Below are 24740 nucleotides of genomic sequence, written 5' to 3'. Positions count from 1 at the left end.
TTATGTAATAGTTTGCTCCAGTATCATTATCAATCTTAATCTCATTCATAGATGAGATGCTACTGTTTTTTCATAATTGTTAAAATCCATGAAATTACTGCTAGATTTCTTTCACCAAGCTACACTTCATGAATAATGTCTGGTTCAGATATGAAATGAACTCAGTGGATTAGGACTAATTATTTTTACTGTATGGTTGGGATGACAGAAAATGAGGCTGACCTACCTAACTGAAGTTACTTGAGAACAAACCTACTTTGTCATGTAGACATGGATGGATATTATGAACCACAGCATTTTGTTTCAAAAGTAAGCAGGAGATAGAAGGTTATTTCTCAGTCCAAGGACCTAATATACAAACACAAAAGTAAAGCAGACCTAAGAGTCAAATGCTTTAGAGGAAATGCCTGGAGTAAGTGAACATACTGATAGATAAAAAGCATGAGCAACTTTGTTAATAGAGGGTCCGAACATCTGGGCTGTCCATTTGCTAGTTGGGTGATATATTTGGCAAATCCCTTAATATCTTAAAGTTAAAATTTTCCTTATGTGTAAAATTGGAAATAATATTACCAGATCATGCACTTGTAAGGGGATCAACTGAGATAATATATATGGTGTATAGTCGAATTGCTAGTATAATTATTTTGCCTGTGACCTCTAAAGGATAACTGTTCTGATTATATAATAATTTGAAAATGCTTATAATAACATTGTTTATTCAGAAAATAGATTATAGACCCATACTCATTTTTCCCAACTATGAAAACCTCTGGGCAAGCAATAAAAGACCATAAAGAAATGAAAATTTCCTTAAGTGGCATATTGTTATTGAATACTTTACATTTTATAAATGGTGCTTGCTCAATAAAACATACATGATTACAGTGCTTTAAAAGATATTATAAAATGGTTAGTCACAAGGCAATATTTAATATGGTGTGAAAACTTACCAAGGAAGTTATTCAAGTAAGAATAAATGACCTGAACCTTGAAAATATATACATAGTATGATATATTTTGATAAAGTTTCACAAGTTTATGGTGAATTTGCTTTAACTTTGTAAGACCAGCATGTAGGATGGTCTCTTAGGATTAGGAACACAGAATTACCACAACAGAAAAAAAAATACCAGCATTATTACTTGAATATTGGTCAACAGAAAATGTGATACCTTATTCTGTGTTTGGATTGAATAAAATATGAAGATATGAACACTTTTCTTGGGGGGGTTGAAACATGGAAGGGGCAGAATGAAAATGGTACCTAACCTTATGTCCTAATATCTGGATTACCTTGTGAGACAAGAAGAAACGAGAGAAGTTGTTAATACATTCTGTTACCACAGGAAGAGGTCAGTCTAGAGACTGACAGGGAAAGAGTTGAATCTATAAAGGACTGACTATCACCATCAAAGGAAAAAGGAAAATCAAAAATAACTCTGCTTGTTTGGTCCGGTAGAAGACTGTAAATGCCACTGATATTGAGTCCAATGTAATTTCTAATTTGGGAAGAATAGACAGTTGTGAAGATTTCATTATTATCTTTATCTGGTTTCAACATTAATCAAACAGAAGGTGGATATTTTTTGGTTCATCACTCATATACTTGCATTTATATTTTTGAGGCAAAACACATTGCTGACATCTCCTCTAAAATATAGCCAAACATGCAGTATCTGAGAAGGTATATGACAACATCAATACACAGACCCTGGGCACCTGGATGGCTCCCTGAACCTTTGGCTCAGGTTGTGATCCTGGAGTCTAGGGATCGAGTCCCGCATTGGGCTCTACACTGGGAGCCCATTCTCCCTCTGCCTATGTCTCTGCCTCTCTCCTTATATCCCTCATGAATAAATAAATGAAATCTTAAAAAAAAAAAAAAGAAACAATACTCAGACCCTGACTAGACTCATGTAAGGAGAGAAAATCCAAGAAAATGTCCAATGACATAATCTAGATTGTTATATTAATTATATTAAAACCTTATGTAGCTTTTCTGTCTGCCAAGGTCCTTAGATGTAGTTCTTATTTTTATTTGTAAAAGCTAGTTATCTATGTGTATATACTGGTGTACACATATGTATGTATACATACTCAGGTACAAATATATATATATGCACAACAAGAGAGGTAGAGAGAGAGATTTTCATTTTAGGTTGTCAGTGATATCAACGCAAGTGTTCATAGCATTTACTCTGATAGAAACCAAGTGAATTTGCACTTTGTCCTTGTGCTATGGAGATTTAATAGAAATAAGATCATGTCATATTGACTATGTTATTCAGAAGGCAAGTAGATCACCAAGAGTCCAACAAACTTGCCAGAAATCACTTAGTCAGAAAAGCATGGAGATCAGACCCAGATCTTCAGGTTTTAAGATTATATCTTTCTACTTTATAAGAGGCAAACATATTAATCCATTTGTATAAATCTTCCTTAAATATGAAAATAGTATATCCGTATTGTTATTGAAATGTAAAAATAATTTTTGATACTGTGGCTTTTGAAATAAAAAATCTTTCCTTTTTGAAAACCTTTTAAATGTGTTTTTCTTCATAGTATGCCTACCGAATTTTTTAAAAAATACATATATTTTTTTCTAAGATCAATTTAAATTTCATATTTTCTTAAAAATGTACCATACCCATAATGAATTTGAGCTTCTACTTGATTCTTTTCATTTAAATGCAATTAATTAACATATAATGTATTATTAGTTTGAGAGGTAAAGTCAGTGATTCATCAGTCTTTTATACAACACCCAGGGCGCATAACTCCACCTGTATTCCTTAACGCCCATCACCCAGTTACCCCATCCCCTTACCCCCTCCCTCCAGCAACCTTGTTTGTTTCCTATGATTAAGAGTCTCTCAGGCTTTGTCTCCCTCTTGGATTACCTCTTCTTTTATTATTGGCTCCCTTTACCTATGATCTTCTGTTTTGTTTCTTTTTTTTTTCTGTTTTGTTTCTTAAGTTCCATATATGAGTGAGATCATATGATAATTGTCTTTCTCTGATTGACTTATTTTACTTAGCATAATATCCTCTAGTTCCTTCACGTCATTGCAAATGGCAAGATTTTATTTTATTTTTATTTTTATATTACATCATATAAATATATACCATATCTTCTTCATCCATTCATCTATCTATGGACATTTGGGCTCTTTCTGTAGTTTGGCTACTGTGAGCTTCTACTTTAAAGCAAATATTTGTTTTATTTAATCTTGTCAAGATTTACAAGAACTGACATTTCTTATCATGAGTTTCAAAATACCTTTATAATTATCTTAAATTCTATATATTAGCTGTTAGAGGGTATTTATTTTTCTCTCTCTCATTCAAGGCCATAAGACATGGTGGATGTCCTCAGTAAGATTACAATCTATTTGGAGAAGAAAAATACACATGTAACCCAAAATCAGAACCACAACAAAGTTTTGTACATCAACAATAACAAAACTGTCAACATACCATATGCTTAAATACTGAGGATGTGTTGTTTATCGCAATTTTATAGGTTTGCGGTTAAAGAAGTGTCTTCTACTGAAAATATGTTCAGAATGTAAAGCTGTGATTTTATTACCATTTTACTTTGAATAATTTTATCCTCTGCCTGTGAAATATTATCTGGGGAGAAATGACAGCTGAAATGAAGATTGCTAGTTTTACTTAACCATATCGATTCCTTTGAGAATTTTGAGAAAAATAAATTGAGCACATTTTGTTTCTTTAAAAATTAGGTTGATAGAAACAACTAAAACAAAATACCTGAGCATTTCTCCAATATTTCTTTGCTAAGATATGAGAGCACATGAGCTCTACTCCCTCATCTGCAATGACTTCACAGGTGCCATATTGAGTTGGATTGCATCTGTCATACCGTGTCATGTCACATTGCATGGTGCCTTATAATGGATGCTGACATGAGGTAGCAGGCTGCCCTCACATTCCTATGAAGACAAATTCAGAATGAAAGCAGATGGTACATTGTTTTCTACAGTAGCTATTGTGGTAAATAGAAAATTTAAAACTAATTGTGGGGATGCCTGGGTGGCTCAGCAGTTGAGCATCTGCCTTTGCCTGAAGTCCCAGATCAAGTCTCACATCTGGCTTCCTGCATGGAGCCTGCTTCTCCCTCTGCCTATGTCTCTATCTGTCTGTCTTTCATGGATAAATAAAATAATAAATAAATAAATAAATAAATAAATAAATAAATAAATAAATCTAATTGTGGAATCAGTTATCATATTGCTTAACTTCATAGTCTGAACTGCATCTAACATGTCCTGATATAAAGGATAGATGTTATTTGATCTAGAGTATACTTTTCTTCAATCATGATAAAATGGAAATTAGGCTAAGAAAATTCTTTTTTTTCTTTTTCTTAATATTGCAGTAGTTAATAAACCAGAAAATATAGTGCGACCACAACCCCATGCTACAATGATTATGTAATTTGAAAAAAAAAAGTAATATAATACTAGTGCTTTTGTATTTATATGCAGTGACACCAAAATCAAAATGATTTAATAATCAATTCCTGTTTTGGAAAAAGTAACAGTAACTGTTTTTTTGCCATGATCACTTCAGATTCTCAAATTGTAGCAGAATTGCCAATGCAGATATCAGCAACCATTTCGGAGATAACCATTTTAATAGGACACAGAGTGAACAATTGCTTCTAAATAAGTCCAAATGTAGCTAAACTATTTCTAAATTACATTAAGTTTCAGGCTAGGTCAGTGAACACTGGAAATAAAACCTTATTATTTTCAGTTGAAAAGTTCAACATCACCATTATGATTTGACCTATTTCAGAAGCTCTTGAAGTCCTTTTTTTTACTGCATTGAGTAACAGGTCACCTAAACCATTTTTTTTTTAATACTCAAGTGTTGTGTGTTACACCATAATTATGATCAGCAAATTGATATTTTATATTATGAATAGAATCAATTATGAGAAAAGACATTTTATAATTTGGTGAATTCTGTTTAATTATGGGGTTATGGTATTCTTTTATAATCAATATAATATTTAAAGAGAAACACAATTAAATAGGTCAATTAACCCAATGAATTAAATGTAACACTTCACTAATTTCATAATTAGCCTATATAGGCTTTAAAAATATAGTTATCCCATGTATAGATTTATTTCATCTTAGACCTCATAAAGACATGTGTTAGTTTTGGTTTTAAGTAAAGAAATATCACTAAATGAAAAATTAGTCTTATTACATGGATTGGTTGATGAGTTCAAAATTTAAACCATCAAAATAAATGAACTGATTTAGTACTTTGCAAAACATGTTTCCTGGGCACTTTACTAAAATATTTTAAGCCTTATTATTTTTTTCTATAGCAAAATAAATCCATATTCAAGTAGCTCTGATGTGTTCCAGGTGAAAATGTAGTGCAAAATTTGAGAAGGGGGTATATGTTAATATATTCTATGAGCTCACTAATTAAACTGAACTTAGGTTTATATTTATAGCTCTACTTTTATCTCTCAGGAATTAGTCTGTTTAGTATGACATTACAGATGTCCAGGCTTCTTAATATTATGCCAGTTTTCTTTGTTTGAACCTTAGCTGTAAAAGAACATTCATTCTCAGTAGACATTTTCAGTTATTTCAATTGGCTTGGCCCATATACATTCTATAGTTGCCTTATAAAAAGGACAAAGAGTACTACACTAACCACCTAATTATATAGATGATAGATAGATGATAGCTAGCTAGCTAGATAGACAGATGATAGGTAGATAGATGGATGATAGATAGATGATAGAAAAATCATCATACTCTTGCTGTGGCACTGCCCAATGCTATGCTCATGATAGTTACCATCCTCCAACCATGATTTCTGTCCATACTTGCTTCTTTCATTACAAACTCAGCCTCTTCTCAGTCTTCATCCTATTCAACATTTGAAACCCTTAACCAATGGTTTCCCATTAAAATGATCTTCTCTCTGGGTGCCACCTAAATATCTTTCTTGAACGACCTATCTTTGGGACCCTTGATTTATAATTACAACTCTCTAATGGACATTGGCTATTCAACTAATCTTTCATTCATTCATTCATTTGTTCATTCAACAAACATTAATCTGCCCTAGCTACATTGGCTATTGGGCCAGAAAACCAAGTGAAACACAGCATCTGTCCTGTATTGAGGGAAACAAATGTGTAAACATTAAATTCAATGAAGTCCATTATGAGAAAAATATTTACAGACACATTGAGGAGAAGTAGAAGTATTTTTTGAATGTGATCTTGAGGGGGGATGCTCACAGGAAAGAAAAAAACTTCAAAGAGAGAGCAAATGACTGTGTTGAAGTGAGTCTTGATTCAAAAATGAGGATGGAGTCTGGTTTTAGAGGCTCTGTTAGAACATATTGAACAGTGGAACATCATTCTGAGAACAGAAATATTACCATTGGTTTTTGTGAGACATATGACCAAGTGTTCATTTTAAAAAGGTACCTCTTCAGAACAGCCTTTGTATCCTACAGACATATTGTCCACGACATGATATTTTCCTTCTAACTTTATTTCTTCTGGTTTCTTCCCACATATTTTCTGATTGGATATCTCCACAATGGAAACCCCAATTTTCACTGAGTTGATTCATTAATTTGTCCCATACTATCTACATTACATACCATAGTAAGTCAATTCTACCTCAAAATAGGTCTTTAATCCACTCCTTACTCTCCATCTCCAAGGAATTTTTTTCTATCTCAGCCTCTCAGAATCCCTCACTTAAAACCCTGTACTATTTTTCTAAGGTTGCTCATGTCTTAATCCTTTCTAATTTATCACCTACCTTGTCATTAAGGTTGCTGTTTTAAATTAATTTTATCATAACCCTCCCTTGTTGGCTCATTATTGAACAAAATCCAAACTCATCAGCAGAGTCAAGATTTCCTTTCTATCTGACCCCAACATTCTGGTTCTTGAACCCCAGTTTTGGCCTTTCCACAAGTGAAGTAATAGTAGTGGGTAGAAATTAGATTCTACATTTTATGCATGCCTGGTACGCATAAACTCTACGTAAGTGTATGGTATCTGCTGTTATAATTAACAAAAGCCACAAGTGGGGATAAAACCAATAGAACAAATCAAATGGAGAATCAAACATAAAGCTAAGATTAATGAACTGGAAAATGGATTCAGAATACGTCTACAGATTTGAGGTTTCTGAAACACATAAAAATACAGGAATCATACACAAAAATTAGGGATCCCGAAAGACTGTAATGTACAGGGCAATGGATAGCACAAGAATATGACAAGAGAATTCTTTGGACTTCCCTATCCAAAGGCAATTTTAACAACTGATTCCTGGATCGGTCTGAATATATCTACAGCACTCTATCACTATCTTATTGTCTTCTCCTTTTTTTATGTGCAACCCACATTTAAGACTGAGCATATTTAATTGATATTGATGAAAAATAGCCTACTCCCTGTAAAAAGAAGAGTGCCACTCCTTGTGTATATTATTCTGATTAGCAGTGAAAAGAGAAAACCTTGATTTACACGCACACAAAAAATCAAACAGATTATGTTTTCAGGATCTGATGGCAATTTCACTTGTCTTAATTTTGATCCATTGCCAGCTAATCCAATTTAAATTTGCATTTACCTGTATCTGGTGAAGTTTTGCTTTAACATCTCAAGCAAGAGCTGTGAGGCAGCTTTTCCCCAACAGATGTAAAAGAGACTTCAGTAGGGAGCAAATACATTATTATTAAGTCTCAGACCTTCCAATCTGAGTCTTCTCAATCACATCAAAGTACTTGGCATGGAGTTGCTCACTATCCTTGGTGCATATGGTTTGTTTTGGAACCAAATCTAATTTAACTCTTGCTAAGTGCTGATCAACAACCAGTGTATTTCCACAGTGAGATTTTATTGGTCCATGTCAAAATGAGGAAGAAAAAAGAAAAGATCAACTCAGTAAAAATCTCCCAAGGCCAAATTTATTCATTAAGTGTTGAAATTAAGGGTTGAAATTAAACCCTTTAAATTAAGGGTTGAAATTATTTCATTTTGTAATTAGTTATTGAAATATCTTTCTTTTCATGAAATGACAGCAATGAAAGATTCTACTTTGGATGTAGAATCTAGTTTTTTAATTTTGTTTTGTTTTATATTCTTACTAGAAAAAATAAGTGGTGCCAACCCAATTGCCAATCTCCCATATATATTTTGAATTTTACAGGTCTGTGAAATCTATATATGAGTATTTTTCTATTATGCATTAACAATTGTCCTTATCCTATCATTTCAAAGAAGATCCTCTCACTTTAACATTAGTCCTAGTCTGCAAGGAAGAGCAACCTTTGAACTTGGGTATCTCTCTCACCAGAGCATTCTTTGTGACCTTGAAGAATGGTACATCCTCTGGGTGTTCCTTTGGAACATCATCCTTGAACAGGTCCTCTGGTATTGAAGAATATATCTATTATATCATGCCCACCCCCTCAGCCTCTTTAGACCCTCCTTTCCTAGCTGGGATAGCAACTCAGATATGGATAAGTCACTGAGATTTGTCCCCCAATTTCCCCCGGGTCCAAATGCCCATGCTACCAATGTGTTTGCCCCATTCTCAAGGTCTCTGTCAGAGTTCTGTGTCCTAAGAAAGTACTACCAGGTCAACTAATTCTTTCTTATCCAGTCTTTAGTTCTAGCCCTGCTAGTCAAGCACACTCAAAATTTAATTCCACGGATGTTCCCCTGGATACTACAAAAATGTGCTCAGTAATTCTTGCAGCTCCTTTATTGTATAATCTCATTCCTCTTCTGTCAATCCCAGCAGGTCCTTATGCAGATTATGTTCAGTTTAAACTATCATTATCAGAGGCTCCTGGAGGTGAATTTCTGTCCTCTTGTGTATTATCTTTAATCAGAAGGGAAGGATTATATGTCCTAAGGAGAGGTGAGCTTCTTCCCCAAGCAATGACAGCCCAGGGGGTCTGCAAAGCCAAAATCTGCTAGTGCATCCATCCAGAAATCCTACCTTATATATCAGGTTCTCAGATTTTCATAAGCAGTGTCCTAAATTTAGCCTAAAAGCTGGCTTTTACTGAATATTTAAGCCTCTTTGGAGATCCACTGCTCTCAGGTTCTGAGTCTATTCTTCAGCTTAGTCCCCTTTCTCACTACAGGAGATAAGGACCTCCTAATAAACTTTCAGAAAGGACTTCTAGTTCCCATGGTTAGCCTTTAACTACTTGGTAATAGCACTCAGTGTCTCGTTATCTCTCTTCAGAGAGTATTATGAACTATTTGTGTCCCCTCCAAACTCAAACATTGAAGCCCTACTATTTATTTATTTATTTATTTATTTATTTATTTATTTATTTATTTATTTATTTATTTTTGAAGCCCTACTATTCAGAAATGGGATCTATAAAGATGTGATAAAGGCTTAATGAGGTTTTAAGATTGGGGACTTAATCCAATAGGATTGGCCACCTTCTGAGAAAAGGAAGAGACACAAGAGGTCCCTCTGGCTCTTTACTATGTGAGGACACAGAAAGAAGGTGGTTAGCTGCAAGTGCAAAAGATAACTCTTACCAGAACTAGTATTAATTGGAATTAATCTTGGAATTCTCAGCTTCCAGAACTGTGAGATATAAATTTCTGGGATTTATACCACCCAGGCTCTGATATTCTTTATGACAACCTAAGCTGATTAAGGTAGGAAATTAATACAATTTTTCAATGGCCAGTCAACTCTTTATATATATTGCTTTCTGCATATATTTTAAATGCCTAAGTCATGCACTTATTTCTCTCCACCAGAATGTTTTTCTGGTCACTGGTAGTGAAATATTCATTAATAAGGCTGCCATCTTGTGTCAGGGATGATCTTTAACTATGTACCCTTAGCATGTGGTACTCCTTGCTTACCAAGTGATCAGGTGATGAATATGTCAGTCATCAAATCACATCTTACTTCCTCTTTTCTCACTGTTGACATCACCTATGTTTGGATTCTCTGAGAAAAATCACACCAAGAAGGAATTATTAACGTTAAGGAAATATGAATGACTTGTCTTCCTGATCTTCATAGAGGCTACATGGCTCATTTATAATGTCAAAAGAAGATCATGAGAAGGTAGGAATCATGTCTAATATTGATCCTGGATTATCGATGACACAGAGAGGCCTAAAATGAGTTAATAAAAGTGTATGCTGGATTGAATTGCTATAGATTGAAAATGTTCTCATTGTTTGGACATTCCATGGAGTATTTCAGGGGTCAATAGCACTGAAGAGTGTAAAGAGGGCTCCTCTTCGATCAGGAAACTTCAAGTAACAAGGTCTAAAGTCAGTGGAGTGTATGTTAACTCTTTTTTTTCCCAGATCAAGTATGCTACAGCTCTCCTAAAGTTTCTTACACCAACCAAACAGAATTATAAGATAATACTTAGTGATCTTAGTTTTCTTATGATATTGTGTCTTGTTTCCTCCATTTTGTATGCAGAATGAAAATAAATTGCTATTATTCTATGCAATTAATTATGTCCTTGGGGGCAGAGTGCACTGATTAGAGAGGTGGGTATGATCCAAGCCCGTAAAGTTTAGCTAAATTGGGTATATTTTAAAGGTAAGTGATCATTTAGATATTTATCATAGGGTAAATATCTGCCATAATGAAACCAGGGAGTCACCAAATAATATACCAAATTGTTTCTTTTAAAAACCAATATTTTTAGTGATTAAAATTTATTTAGATGGAATGGGAAGAAATGTATTTCACACTGATACATGTTGTTTCTAACTTGTTTCTTAATCACTAATTTTTCTATCACTATTCATGATTTCATAACATATTTTAAATCCAAGGAAAAACAGATTACTTTATAAGTTTATTTACACTAAAAAAGTAGACAATGATTTAAAAAGACGTAAACCTGTCTCTGCTTTTACCTAGTTATTTTCTTGTCAGTTTCCTTTTCTAACTTTTTCCTTGAAATGGACAATTTATTATACCGGGAAGGATTTAAAATTTAAATTAGTAAAAATATATCATACTCTGAGAAAATAGCATTAGAATCTGCATTCCTGTGTTTCAGAATTTTATTTTTTTTTATTTATTTATTTTTTTGTGTGTGTTTCAGAATTTTAAACACTTGAGACTGCATTGTGTATACGAAAAAATATTCCATAAATTTAGATGTGTATGAACTAGAGTGCTTATTTGGGGCTGATTTGCGTTTCATTAATGTATTGGTATAATGTTTCAGGACTCCTTACAAATTGGCTTCCCACTCTTATATCTCTTAATGTGATGCTGTATAATCCTTGTTTTGGAGAAAGATGTAGAAGTGACTTTCATTGGGGATGGGTGTGAGTATTGTAAAATGGGGAATGGGAGTGGATATTGTGAAATTTTGCAAATGGGTAGGGTTTTCTTTTTCCTATTTCTTATAAAACACAAAACGTTGCCTTCTGAAGCTAAGATGAGGACAGCAAAAAACAACAAATACAAAAACTCTATGACCTAGGTTCCAGGATGTAGTAGACACAGTGAGATTAATAAAATATATTTTTAGATACTTTAGGTCAGTCACAAAACAACAAAAGAGAACAATTATTGAAAATAAGGCTTTGGAAAGACCTCACGAGAACAGACATGTCAGAAATTTAAAGACAGATAATTTGCTTATTGGTTTTCAAACTGCAAAATAAATATTCATGGTTTGGCTTGAGTAAAGAAGTTTAAGAGAGAGAACTTTTTACAATGAATTTCATATGTGCATGTTACAATGGTCTCAGCACATATGAGAGGAGTACCATAAGGTAGAATATTCTGTTACATATAATGCTTGAATGTCATAAAGTCCAATAATAAATGCATAATATTCTGTTAAATGCAATGCTGTAGTATCATGAAATCCAATAACAAATGCACCTCAATTGATTATCATTGATTCTTTTTGATCCTTCACTTATTTTCATTTGCTCAGCTACAGTTTGAGTCTTACGCTCCTCTTTCGGGGCCCAAATTCAACCCCATTATATCCATATTTGTCGCCTACACTGTTGAAACAATAGAAGCCATCAAATAGGATATCCTCCAACTTCTGCATTTCCAAAAGTTTCTAGGATTCTTATTTATCCTTTATTATTTCCTATTGGTATCAAAGTAAGAGATGCTTCTCTTTTGTCCATAGAAAATTCCTTAATTTCTGCTCTGAATCTGACTTCCTCTCAACTTCTCTCTTTAACTAAAAGAGGAAGAAAGGAAGGAAAGAAAGAAAAAAAAGGAAGGAAAGGAGGAAGAAAGGACCCAAGGGAAGAAAAGGACAAAAGCATTCTCTGTATATCTTTCCAGAGAAAACTTACTTCCTCCATTTTGTTCTCAGTTCACCTTCTTAATGCTTGAATGGATGTCTCTAAGTCCTTATGTGTTATTTCATCTACAGCCAACTATATTCTTGCTGACAACAAATGTTGCCAGTGTTTGCCCACTAATGCTTGCCCAAATGAAAAAAAAATCCAACCAATATTTTCAGGCATTATTTATCTGTATTCTCTGAAACATTTCTTTATTGACTAAGCACTAACACAGAGGATCTTATTGTCAAAGTGGAATAATAGAATCAGAAATTTTAGTGATTGTTGAGCTTTAGTGGTAATTTCAATGCCCAGTTGAAGCAGAGAAAGGTGTAGGATGCCAAAGGTAGCTCTTCAGGATCCTGCATTCCGGCATCATTCATGCATCTCTGGTTCAGAGTAATAGATGAGGTTTCTAATGAGGTCCATGTTCATCTAACATGGTGTGATTATTTAGGTTATTTATATCTCTATTTTATATCCAGTTAAGGGTTATGCAGCTTATGTGACATTCTCCAGGGAGCCATTCCTCCTAGATATTAGACTCAATTTCTTACAAGTGACCCTTAGCCAGGGACATCCTGCTAAGGGTATTTCAGAGATAAGTTTTCTTTCTCATTGCAAATATAAGAGGTCCAGGTGACAAAGAGATTAGATCAAGCCACCTGCCCATCTGTCTCCTTTCTTTCCCCTCAAGTGAGTTTCAGATGAAAGAAATTAGTAGGTCACAGGGTAGCTTCTTTAACTTTCCCCTCCTATCAATTCAATTTCCATTATATCTTCCTTTGCCCAATTCTCCCCTAGTTCTCTTTCCATCCTCTGAATGTAACTCTGGTTTCCTTTGCTGGAACTTCTCCTTAATGTTTCCTCAAGTGTCAGTCCAAGGCAATCTGTTCCCAGATTCTCCTCTGTTCATTTCTTGTTCTACATTCCTTTTATCTATGATTTTTACATTTTCTTATGTTTTTAACCATGACCCTACATCATGACTCAATATGTATTTTTCAAACTGCATAAAGAAGTGTTGAATTGCATATACAAGGAGCTGGTAGACAATGGTACCTATGTATACAACAGGCATCTCAGATGTAACCTATTCTTGATGGAGTTGAAGGTCTCCCTTCTGCTCCATAATTGGATCTTCACTGACTCGTCATCATCAATATCAACAGAGGTATAATGCGATTTTTCAAATGTAAGAATCAGTCTCAACTCAGTATTCAATGACAAGATACTTAACTTTGACTTGCCAACTGTTTTCTATGTGCAACTTATAATTATTTAACTTAATAATATAATTATTAAGAGAGTTAAAAGAGAGTTATTATTATATCAATTGTCATATGTAGAAATTAAGGCTTAAACGTTTTAATTGACTTATACAAAGTCTGCCAGTAAGTGGCAAAAAGGATTTGAATAAAACTACCTCCATGGATACTCATATTCAGGACTTGCCAGCTGAGCTACATCCAGGTGAACTTCTTTCTCTAAAAATATGGAGAAATGAGGAGAAAGATGTTGAAGCATCTGAAGTGTCAGCTTCTGAGCTTTGCAAAAGTTTGTGTATTTTTGAAGCCCTAGAGTAAATTGCAGGGAGCTCTGAGGCAGAAATGCTACCAAGGTGTCCTGGGACTCAGAGAGGGATACAGAGAGAGATACAGGCAAGTCTATGTTAGGTAAGGGTTCAAGATATCATTCCTTTTTCTCTTAAAACAGAACACACTGAGAATCCAATGAGTTACACAAAATAAAAATTTGTTATGGTCTCAGGTCCATCTCTGAACTGTTCAAGAGTGTGAGATTTGTCTGCCTTTTTAAATGTCTTTTTTCCATCTCTGGGTCCAATTTAGTAACTCCAGTTTTTACCATGTCCTAGCCAAAAGGAAGTGGAAAAAAAGAAAATGAAGGGCGGATAACCTCTTTTTTTAAGAATATAAACAAGAAGTGCACCAATTACTTTTACATCCTATCTCTGCAAAAATAAGCACTTATTCTGACTGAAAGGAGAAAAAGGATAATGTGTGCTGGGGAAATCTGGTTATCTATACCACATCCATACAGAGAGAACAACAACCAAAAAAACATGAACCCGGAAATACAAGCTGACTTGCTCAGACACAATTACAGGCCCAGGTAGATGGGCCATTCAAACACGCCTGTCCTTGACAAGCTCACCTTCCATACCTTACTCTGGGCAAGCTTACCCGGAGAGCACAGCCTGCACACACTAAATCTCCAAACCACCCACACCCACATGCTTGATTCCATACTTACTCTTTGTTGGCACAAGCATGCTTCTGTTCATGCTCACCATTCAGGTGAACACTCCATATCAATAATCGCTAACACACTGACCATTTCATATACATTTTTCCTGAGATTTATCTGGGTGCTATCCACACATGACATAGATAAACACCTAGGCATCTTTTATAGGCCATGACTACTGTTTTAAAAGATGTTAACACTGACAGTGTAATCAGGTATTTTGAGACATTTTACAAGAATAGTATGTATTTCTGATCACTCATTTACATGGTGAGTTTTCATCAACGTTAAATTAATGTCTATTGTTGCATAGGAAGTGACCACAGCCTTAGCGACTTCACACAACAAACATCTATTGCCTCACAGTTTCCGTGGGTCAGAAGTCAGGTAAATGCTCAAGGTCTCCCAAGGCTGTCATCAAGGTTCACGAGAGATGGCATCCACATTTAGGGGCTTGTCTGGTGAAGAATCAGTTCTCAAGTTCATTCAGATCTTAGCAGAATTCATTTCGTGAGTCTGTACAACCAAGATTTCCTTTTGTTTGCTGGCTGTCAATTGACAACTGCTCTCAGCTCTTGGAAGCTGTCCAGATGCCCTTTCAAAACATGGTGGCTTACTTCTTTCAAGGCCTGCTGGACAATCTCTCTTTTCTCAAGTTTGCAAAAATGGAGTCTTATATAATCCTATTTTATTTATATCTCCAACTTACCACAGTAATAAAGTGTGTGGAACTGGTTATAATAATCATATGAGCTGTGGACATGTCACAATATCAATCTTCCAAGGGGATCTATTATATGGTCTTATGTTGTATTCAGTTATATGTGTGCACATATATGTATAAGTATGTACATATATACACACATATATGTTCTTACTCTTAAATTGTGTGGTTTTGATTGTATTATTGTGCTTCATCATTTACATACATTAAATAGAACACTTAGATATGGAATAAAATAAATAGAAATTATTACTAATTTGTGTAAGTACAAATTAATGTGAACCGAATAACTGTGAACCAAATACCTCTAGCTCTCTTCTGTACATTCTTCTTCCATTTTTTAGTATTTTAAAACATTTCTTGGTCTATGGATAAAATATTACTATACAAAGACCCATAAATGAATAAATGAGTGAAGCCCTAAATAGAAATGAGCATATGTTGGCCAAAGAAAAAAACTAGGAAAGAAGCAAAATAATAAAATAAATTCCTTAAGGAATATTCCAACTCTGCCTGCCTTTATCATGTTCAGATCATGCCTGTAAGCACCGTGTTCTGTTGCAGTGAAGAGGACTTGTCTGTCTGGTATGCAGTGGGGCAGAGAGGATGTCAAGCCTGGACAAGGAACCGGCTACCTAATTGTCACCATTTGTGGTTCATCTGTAGGCACACATGATGCTGTCTGACTCCTGGTTCTATCTTAGGCTCACTCAAAGACACATGGATGGAGAAAAGCAGAGATATGTCTCTGGACAATTTCCAGGGCAAAAGTATTTCAAGGAAGTGCAAGGCTCTGGTGTGTTCATAATACCTCTTGTGGAAGAAATGGCGAACATTTAAAAAAAAAAACCTACTACAGATTTTTATCAAATTGAGGCTCGAGAGGAAGGAATGTATACACGTGTTCCTTCTGATTCTGTAACAGAAACGTTAAGATACTAAGCATGCCTAACTTCGGGATAGAGAATGTTATCATAGGAATTTTACAGAGTATTGCATGTTTGTTTCCTTTTCTTCTTGAAATAGTACGTATTATGTAAAGATGGAGAGATAGAGCCTTGCACTACTAAGCTTCCAGAAAAAAAAGGTGATAGTTTATCAAATCCATCTGTTCCCAGGGGAAGGCAACAGCTCATATCACTGATATCTACCATCCAGCCTTAAAGAACACTTTCCTAGCTCCCAAGTTCCCTTTGTGATTGATTTTTTTGTTAACTGACCCCCATGAGTTAGTGTTCTCTTTGCCTTGATTCCCTCATCTTTTTAGGAGGTTATTTTAAACATAGATAAATTTTACATGTATTTAATTGGAAAAGGGAAAAGCAAACATGAAAATGATAAAAAGAGAAAGAGAGAAAAATGAGAGACGGCAGCAAGGAGGGCAGAGGAGAAAAGGGGGGCAAGAGAGAGAAGAAAAGGGAATGATAAAGAGATTTATGGGAAGAGACGAAGGAGAGGGTAGATACATGGCTTGGCTTTTCAGGTTAATCCAAGTCTCCGATGCAGGTTGGAATGTTTATGCACGTGCGTGCTAATGGCATTTTAGTCTTGGCACGTCCAACTGGATTCTTCATGACATCATCATTTGCAATGTTCCCTGAAAGTAAGACAGCATATCTCTTCTAGTCTCATTATCTTCTTCTACGTTCCCCATAAAAATAGTCTGTCCTCACTTGCTCATTGTCTGGCATATCTTGTATACTTAGGAATTTGACTTCTGCCTGCAGCATGATCCAGAGCCTGCCTTTTCAAATTTGACCTCCTAATTGCTCGATGCAATGTCTTTTTCGTTTGCTTCTCCCTCTTTCCTTCTTTCTTTCTTTCTTTCTTTCTTTCTTTCTTTCTTTCTTTCTTTCTTTTCTTTCTTTCTTTCTTTCTTTCTTTTTCTTTCTTTCTTTCTCTTTCTTTCTTCTTTCTTTCTTTCTTTCTTTCTTTCTTTCTTTCTTTCTTTCTTTCTTTTCTTTCTTTCCTTTATTTTTTCCTCAGTCCATCCCTTGCTAGAGCTCTCTGTCTTCTTTTTTCCAAACCTACTGTAAAGCTCCGGTCCTTTGGTGTCCACGGTAGCATGCCAGCAATGTTGAAGGCTTTACAATTGTTTCTTCCAGGCTAGTTCTGAGCATCACTTCTTCAGCTCTTTCTGGAATTCACAGGGTGGTGTCTTCAGGCTCCCATCCCAACCCTCCCTTCCACCATCTCTAGATCATTCCACCTGGTTACAGGATTCAAACCAGCACATTCATGCTGAAAACTGACAAGTCTGTCCTCAAGACCAGGCAGCTCATTTGCATCCTGGGTCATGCGCTCAACTGCATGCTGAGCATTGCTCTTGGTGTTCTATACACATCTCAGGCTTCTTATGGTCAGAACCCCAAATCATCTTCTTCTGAGTAAACCTGCTCCTCTTTCTTTCTGTGTCCTATATCAAATGAAGAACCTGGAGGTATTTATCAGCTTATCCATTACTTATAGTCAATCTCTAAATTTTAGGATACTTCCTAGGTTTAACAAATATACTATTATTCTTTATCCACATTAATGATTGCTGTAACATATTCTCTTATCTTGTTATCTTGTTATCTTGTTATAAAATCTTGTTATTCTCTTATCTTTGTTATAAAATGCTGAGGGACCATTCTGCATCCATTAAGTGTTTCTAATCTATCATTTGCACATACACTCAAGATTCATGTGTACTGAGGGCTCCTGGGTGACTCAGTCAGTTAAGTGTCTGACTCTTGATTTCTACCCAAGACCTTCAGCTCAGGTCATGATCTCAGGGTCATGAGATCGAGCCTCATGTCAGGCTCTGTGCTGAATGTGGAGCCTGCTTAAGATTCACTCCCCATTCTTCCTCTGCCCTTTCCTTGCCCTGATCACATGTACTCTCTCTCAAAAAAAAAAAAAAAATCATGTAAACTGTAAAGCTCTTCACTTAACTTTCTTGTATAACCCTGCCACAACTTGTCATAAGAGGACATGGTCTAAGCTTCTTAAAATGGCAAATAGTATCTGGGACTATATCTCTCTTTTTAGCATTTCTTCTTGGCACTTTTTCCCTCAGAACTGAAGCTGTAACAGTCCCAATCTGTTCATGGTTCCCTTGATCACAAAAATGCTGCTTCCACATGCAGACCATCTCCCAAACTCTACCTTCTTCCTGGGAATTCCCCTTCTTCCTGGAATCCCATGTTTTTTTTTTTTTTTTTTTTTTTTAATAGGTTCCTACTGAGTTTTTTCTTCCTCCAAGAGACTGGGACAAGGACTCCTTCTTTGCACTATTATCTTATTAAACCTGTTATTGTTATGAGAACAATGCACTGCAATTATGTCCCTGTGCCTGCCACTGAAACTTGGATGTGTGATGAACAGGGATGTACTGCTCCTCCCCTTACAACCAAGAAAATGAAGGACAGGCTGTAAGTTAGCAACTTTCCTTAAAACCTAAAAAGAAATGAATGCTTAAGGCAATCAAATATCCCCAAATCAGGAATAAGCACGTTCAGAGTGTTGGCTTATTTGGGAGAGATGCCCCTGAACACACAATAGCTGGCAAGAGTCAGCTAGAAATTTATCATGCATTTCAAAAGGCCAGCTATGGGCTATGGAGAGAGTATGAAGTCCTTGAAGGCTGCAGACTGAGAAAGCTTTGCACCTCTTGCAGACTTTCCACTGGGTGCTCCCAGGGAAGATGGGTTGTTGTTGGTGGTGGGGGTGTTGGATTCTGAGAAAGCTTCCCCTTTGCAGTGCCTGGGCTTGGGGACAGCGGCCATCGCCTACATGTGTCCAGACCCACTTTCCTGCTTTCCCTCGCTGCCCCATAGGAAAAAAGGAAAAAGAGAAAAAAAATACTTAATATGCAAGAGAAAGATAAGAAAAACTGCAGCCGGAGGGCGTAGACTGATTGTCACATCACTTCAGTTATTTCTGCTAAAAAATGAGGAAGAAAAACTTTGAGTATGCATTCCAAATATTTATATCTAAGAAAACACATGGTCTTAAAATGCAAGGAATTGGAACTCAAAGACTGAAAATGTAATTTAATTATAATTAGTTGTATGATTTCTTGAGCTCTTGCCTCAAAACATGCAACTTGCATTGATTATAAAGCTGTGTTTAATTAGCAGGTGGCTGAATGCATTCTATTATTTTAAATATTGATCGCCTAAGTGAGGAACTAATTTTCCCCTGGGGAACCAACCCTGCCCTCAGTAACTGAGAACAGGGCAGCAGGGCAGATCCTCACTGTCTCTTGACTCACGCTCTTCACTTAGTACAGGGAAGCATTTTCCTGAATGCAGCGCTGCCCTACTATGGGGAGTTAGCTTGTGAAGTTCAAGGTATGGAACACGCTGAGGCAATTTCTCCAGAGCTGGCTGTTCTACCTCAAACAGATTCTGATCTTCTCAATCCAAATTAGAAGCCATAGCCTATGGCAACTCAAATTGTTGAGAGTGGAAGGGAATAAGAATTTCCTAGTAGAATGGTTACGAAGCCAAATGGCTTCAAAACTAGTTGCTTCCAGGCCCCAGATCTAACTCTGCTTTGATTAACCCCTTGACTATTGCAAAAATAATTAACTTCCATCAGATCCAGTCCCACAATTATAAAAGGGGAAGTAACGCCCGCATGAAGAGTTTCTGTGAGTTTTAATGGAATTGTGTCTTCCGTGTAACCTGAGTTTTCCGTAAAGAAACCTCCATTATTATTATTATTATTATTATTATTATTAGAGTTGCTTTCTTGTTTTCAATAAATAACATCAGTTTTATATTTGTTGTTTTATTTGACTAAATGGATTCTGTACCTTGGATACCTATAAACATATACAAAAAATTTGGCTATACTGGTACTGCTTTATTTGAATTTGTCTTTACATTAGAAGAGGGAATGCACCTGTTTTGACTAGGAGAGCCTTGTCCTAGGTGAAATAGTTCACAATTTATCATATGTTAAAGCCCATTAAGAGTTCTTTCAAAGAATAACTGTCTAAACTTGCAAACTGCAGATGGAAGAGTTGATGTGCGTATAATGGACTTGCAGTACATGACATTTCATCAGGCATTCAATGAGCTAAATTTAGAGCAGCAGCTAGCATAATGGTACCATGGAGTCAAATAAAATCAGTGTTTGGATGGCAACCTGCAAAATTCAAAGGCATTTGCAATGTTAATTCATTTGATTTATTAATCTTTTCTATTCAGCATTTTGTTAGATTTTAAATGGTCAATATTTAGCATCACATTTCTGGAGAGAAAATGAATCCCTGTCATATAGTAAATTTAAAATAAAAGGCTTATACTTGGTGACTAGAACTGACCCTGTTTACATTCATTATGGATGAATCAAATGCAGTATAGAGACCATTTCCTCTGTCATTGAATTCACTTGTGATGGAGCCATTTTTAGATGTGTTTGTGCTGTGAAATTCAAGGCCTCATAAATATGGTCTGGGAAGAACCAGGTAATCCCTGGGATAAAAAAAAATACCATATATTCATAATTCTTACCTTACATACACGCACACATATTTCTCAATTAATTGCAGAGTGCTGGGCAGAGTGATAGGATATATTTGAGCAAAAGGAACATGCAACTGACAATCCTACATCCCTGATTTTCCTCCTGAATTTACAGAGCTTTCATTTCAGCCCTTCCTCCTCCTTTGTCATTCACACATTCCTGTTCTGCTACCTCAAAATCACAAGGACTCTGAGAAAGCTCCTTTACTTCTGAAAAGCAAGACCTGCAAATGAAAAGATCTGTATTTGATATGTGATATCACCTCTCTTTCTTGTATTTTGTGTGTATTCAAAACTAATTGCTGTATCTAAGTGCTCAAACTGTCCCTACGGTATCCTTAAGTAAATCACTGTGAGAACAAAAAAATGTTAATCTAGTTGTTGAATAAATAAGTTAGCAAAAAGCAAAAGCCATATTGTTAAAAATTACAAATCCTCAGTCTTTCCTCACAGCGGTAGATGAAGCTGGTTTCATTGGACATGTGAAGAAATAATCATAAATATTTTTTAATTACTAAAAAATGTTTACAATTGTGACAGGACAAAATGTCATATAAATATTTTGCTTTATGCTCACCCAATAGTGTAACTCCATTACCCTGTGAAAAGCTAGGGCTTCCTTTTGAGGTCTTAAGTGGCATTTGATTGGCAGAGAACTCAGGCAACTTTAGTTTATAAACAAATATAGGGCAGAATGTCATTATCTCTGAGACATTTGGATAAATATTAATATTCAGTACTGTAATGTTCTACAAATCCAAACTTTCTAAAAATAATTAAGTAAATTATAACCAGAATATGAAAACGTAAAATACAATTGGATCTCAAAAGTTGAAAATGTGTCAGATATTATATTTTCAAATCACAACCTCTGAAAAGTAAGTGGAATTACTTTGGAGATTTCTTCAGATTATCTGAGTCCTGCTAGAAGTATTTCTTGAACATATTAGTGTTGACGATTATAACTCATATTAATTGCAGCACATTTAATCCAAAGTACCACTTGTTACATCCTATTTACCAGAATTCTCTCATTTGCATCCCAAAAACTCTATAAAGGGGAATGGGCCACATTAATTCCTTTAAGTCCCTCAGAACTCTTTCCTGGAGAATGGAATAGTCTGAACTTCCTCAAGTTATACAAGTAATGAGTGGACACATAAACAGATTTGGGAACTTGACAGAGAAAAGGACATAATTATCAGGAATGCAAACCATAGTGTCTGTTACAACATCCATCAATGAAATACAACTCACAGGTATCAGTATGACACTCTATTCTTGGCAATGATGGTGAATGTTTATAAAAATATAAATAACAACATGCTATATAGCTAACAGACAAAATTCAGATTATAAAATGGAGTGTGCTATGATCTGTTTGAATCTCATATAATAAGCCAGATGATATAGATATATAGATAGATGAATAATTAGCATGGTAGATGATAGGTAGATAGAAGAGAGGAAGAAAAGAAGAAAAAAAGAAAGAAAAAGAAAGAAAGAAGAAAGAAAGAAATAAATAAAGAAAGAAAGAAAGAAAGAAAGAAAGAAAAAAGATTGAATAAGATTGACTTCATGCAATACTTAAAATTAGAATTCCTATTTTCTTTTTAATGAACTCTAATCCAGTTTCTCTTTTATCTTACAAATGTGTACCTTTGGAAAAATATTTAAATTACTCAAAACACTCACTAATTTCCTACAATTTAGTGACTGTTAGTCAAACAAGCATCTGAAATTTTAACAGCTTAGGACTTCACAAGAGAAACCAGAGTCTGAGGTCCAATGAAAGATAATAAACCATCGATCTCAGGTTATGCTTTAAATCCTATTTCCTGTTGGAAAATACAAAGCTCCCTTTTCCCAATGTTTGATCATGCAGTGATTGCATCTGATGGGCCCTCCTAAAGTTCCTGCTGAGTGTTTTAGAAAAGATTAGATGACAAATTCACGCAGCTGAATTGCAAAAAGATACATACACCACAACCAAGGATTTAAACTATTTATTTTCTTTTTCAGCTCACATAGGTTTTTGATTGTTGCTTTTAGATGGGATTAAAATTATAGCAGTTGAAAGTCAGTGCTATTGAAATAAATATAAAATATTATCCATTATATGAATCCAATAAGTTGCCTCAATTTCTATAATAATCTTACAAAACCCAGACAGGAAAAATACAAAAAATATATTCAAAAGAGGAAAAATAAGCGCTAGTTCCTGTGGACAATTTGCATGCATCTATAAAATAAATTATCAAAACTTCATATATGCTGGAAGAACCATTCAAAGGATGCTGTAGACACTCATGAATTAGAAAGATTAGGGCAAATCTAATTTGGTGGTATTATAAGTGAAACATCAGGATTGCCAGAAGCATGACCATTGGCATGTAGGAAGAGTCTAAAGGAATTCTTTTTTCTTTTCACCTGTGATGCTTTTGTATACATATTGAGATTGAATTCAGATGGTATTAAGAATGCCTGATGCTATTGAAACATCACATCTGGTAGCATCATCTGTACAATTATGAGCCTTTTTAGATAGAAGGAAAGAATAGTAGAAAGAACTTTGTAAACTGATTCGTTTCATACCATACTCATGACAACCGCAATGTAGATTGGAATTCATGTTTTTAAAAGAAACAATATTTGTTGTGAGGAGAAATAAAGGAGAAAATTTTATTTACAAATGATACAGCCATAACAAAAGCCAACATGCAATGGAAGATTTCTCTAAACCAGGCATCTCCACGTTGGGGTGCATGTTCAAGGAAATTTATTGGCACGCAGGAAGAAAAATTAGACATTCTATTTAAATACTTATATAATGATGAAAGAATTAATTATTACTAATAGATGACATTTGGTGGTAACATATTTCCAAGTGTATAGCTAATCGTACAAATATTGTTCAAAATTTTATTTACTGATCTTGCAGGGCCATGTTGTTTTAGTTTATGAAGTGCTGCAGGGACACAGAGCCAAGTTGTTTTTCAACCACTTCTTTAAGCAATGGGAAGGGGCATAAGGTTAATATTCCAGTGAGTACTTTGTCTTAAAGTTGCTTTCAATAGTGCTTTTAAAGCTTTTTGAAAATTAAAAAAAAAAAAAAAAAACTTTAAAAAAAAAAAAAGATCCCGGGATCGAATCCCACATCAGGCTCCCAGTGCATGGAGCCTGCTTCTCCCTCTGCCTATGTCTCTGCCTCTCTCTCTCTCTGTGACTATCATAAATAAATAAAAATTAAAAAAAAAAAAAAAACTTTAAAGCTTTTTGATGCACTGTAGTGCATCTCCCACTGTCATATCTGTGAGCAGAGCTTTGTTGCAGGAATGTTTCAGAACACACACTAGAAAAAGCCTTTCTTCTGCACTTGAAAGATCTACAAAATTCTGTCAACAAAAACAAATAAAAAAACACGAACAACCCACAACAAGACAAAGCATAGGATGATACAAATTAAGTAATTTCAATTAAATAGTAAGGGAATTTTGCAAAGAACCCAGTACAGTGGTGCTTGGTAGATAACATATGCAATCAATCCTACCTTCTGCAATTTAACTTTTAAAATTCATGCTAATATAGGATCCTGGTCAGTTTATGTAAGCTGACTGAAATGGCTATGAAGAAGGGTTGATGCCGTGGGACATGGGAGAAGTCAATGAAGAACCTGGAGGTAGAAGAAGAGGTCTGTGAACGCTCCAAAGTATTTTTCCAACCATACCTGATAGAGATTATCAAAGCTTTTGTACCAGTGTTATGATATATGCTCATATATTAAATGTGTTATATATAATTAACAAATGATATATATCACATATGAAAATCTAAAGATATCTATAAAAATAAATATACGTAT

The 24740-nt window shown here is 35.0% G+C and overlaps 1 long non-coding RNA gene across 3 annotated transcripts in view; it reads right to left on the bottom strand.

The window, feature by feature from the left end:
* LOC144287429 (uncharacterized) overlaps positions 1 to 14915 on the bottom strand; it is a 52315-nt gene extending 37400 nt beyond the window's left edge. Inside the window, exons 1-5 of one of the 3 annotated variants that reach the window (XR_013355236.1) lie at positions 14642 to 14915; positions 13794 to 13854; positions 9935 to 10022; positions 7662 to 7892; positions 6262 to 6428 (exon numbers count right to left, since the gene is read on the bottom strand). This is a non-coding gene — a long non-coding RNA (uncharacterized LOC144287429). Of the gene's footprint in view, positions 1 to 6261; positions 6429 to 7661; positions 7893 to 9934; positions 10023 to 13793; positions 13855 to 14641 lie in introns of those variants that run through there. The other 2 variants (XR_013355234.1, XR_013355235.1) reach the window with 2 other exon arrangements.
* Positions 14916 to 24740: the final 9825 nt, after the last annotated feature.

Source organism: Canis aureus, chromosome 17, assembly GCF_053574225.1.
Source record: "Canis aureus isolate CA01 chromosome 17, VMU_Caureus_v.1.0, whole genome shotgun sequence".
In the NCBI taxonomy this organism is placed as follows: Eukaryota; Metazoa; Chordata; class Mammalia; order Carnivora; family Canidae; genus Canis; species Canis aureus.
Note: the sequence above shows the minus strand (reverse complement) of the source record. Positions and strands in the feature narration are given on the sequence as shown.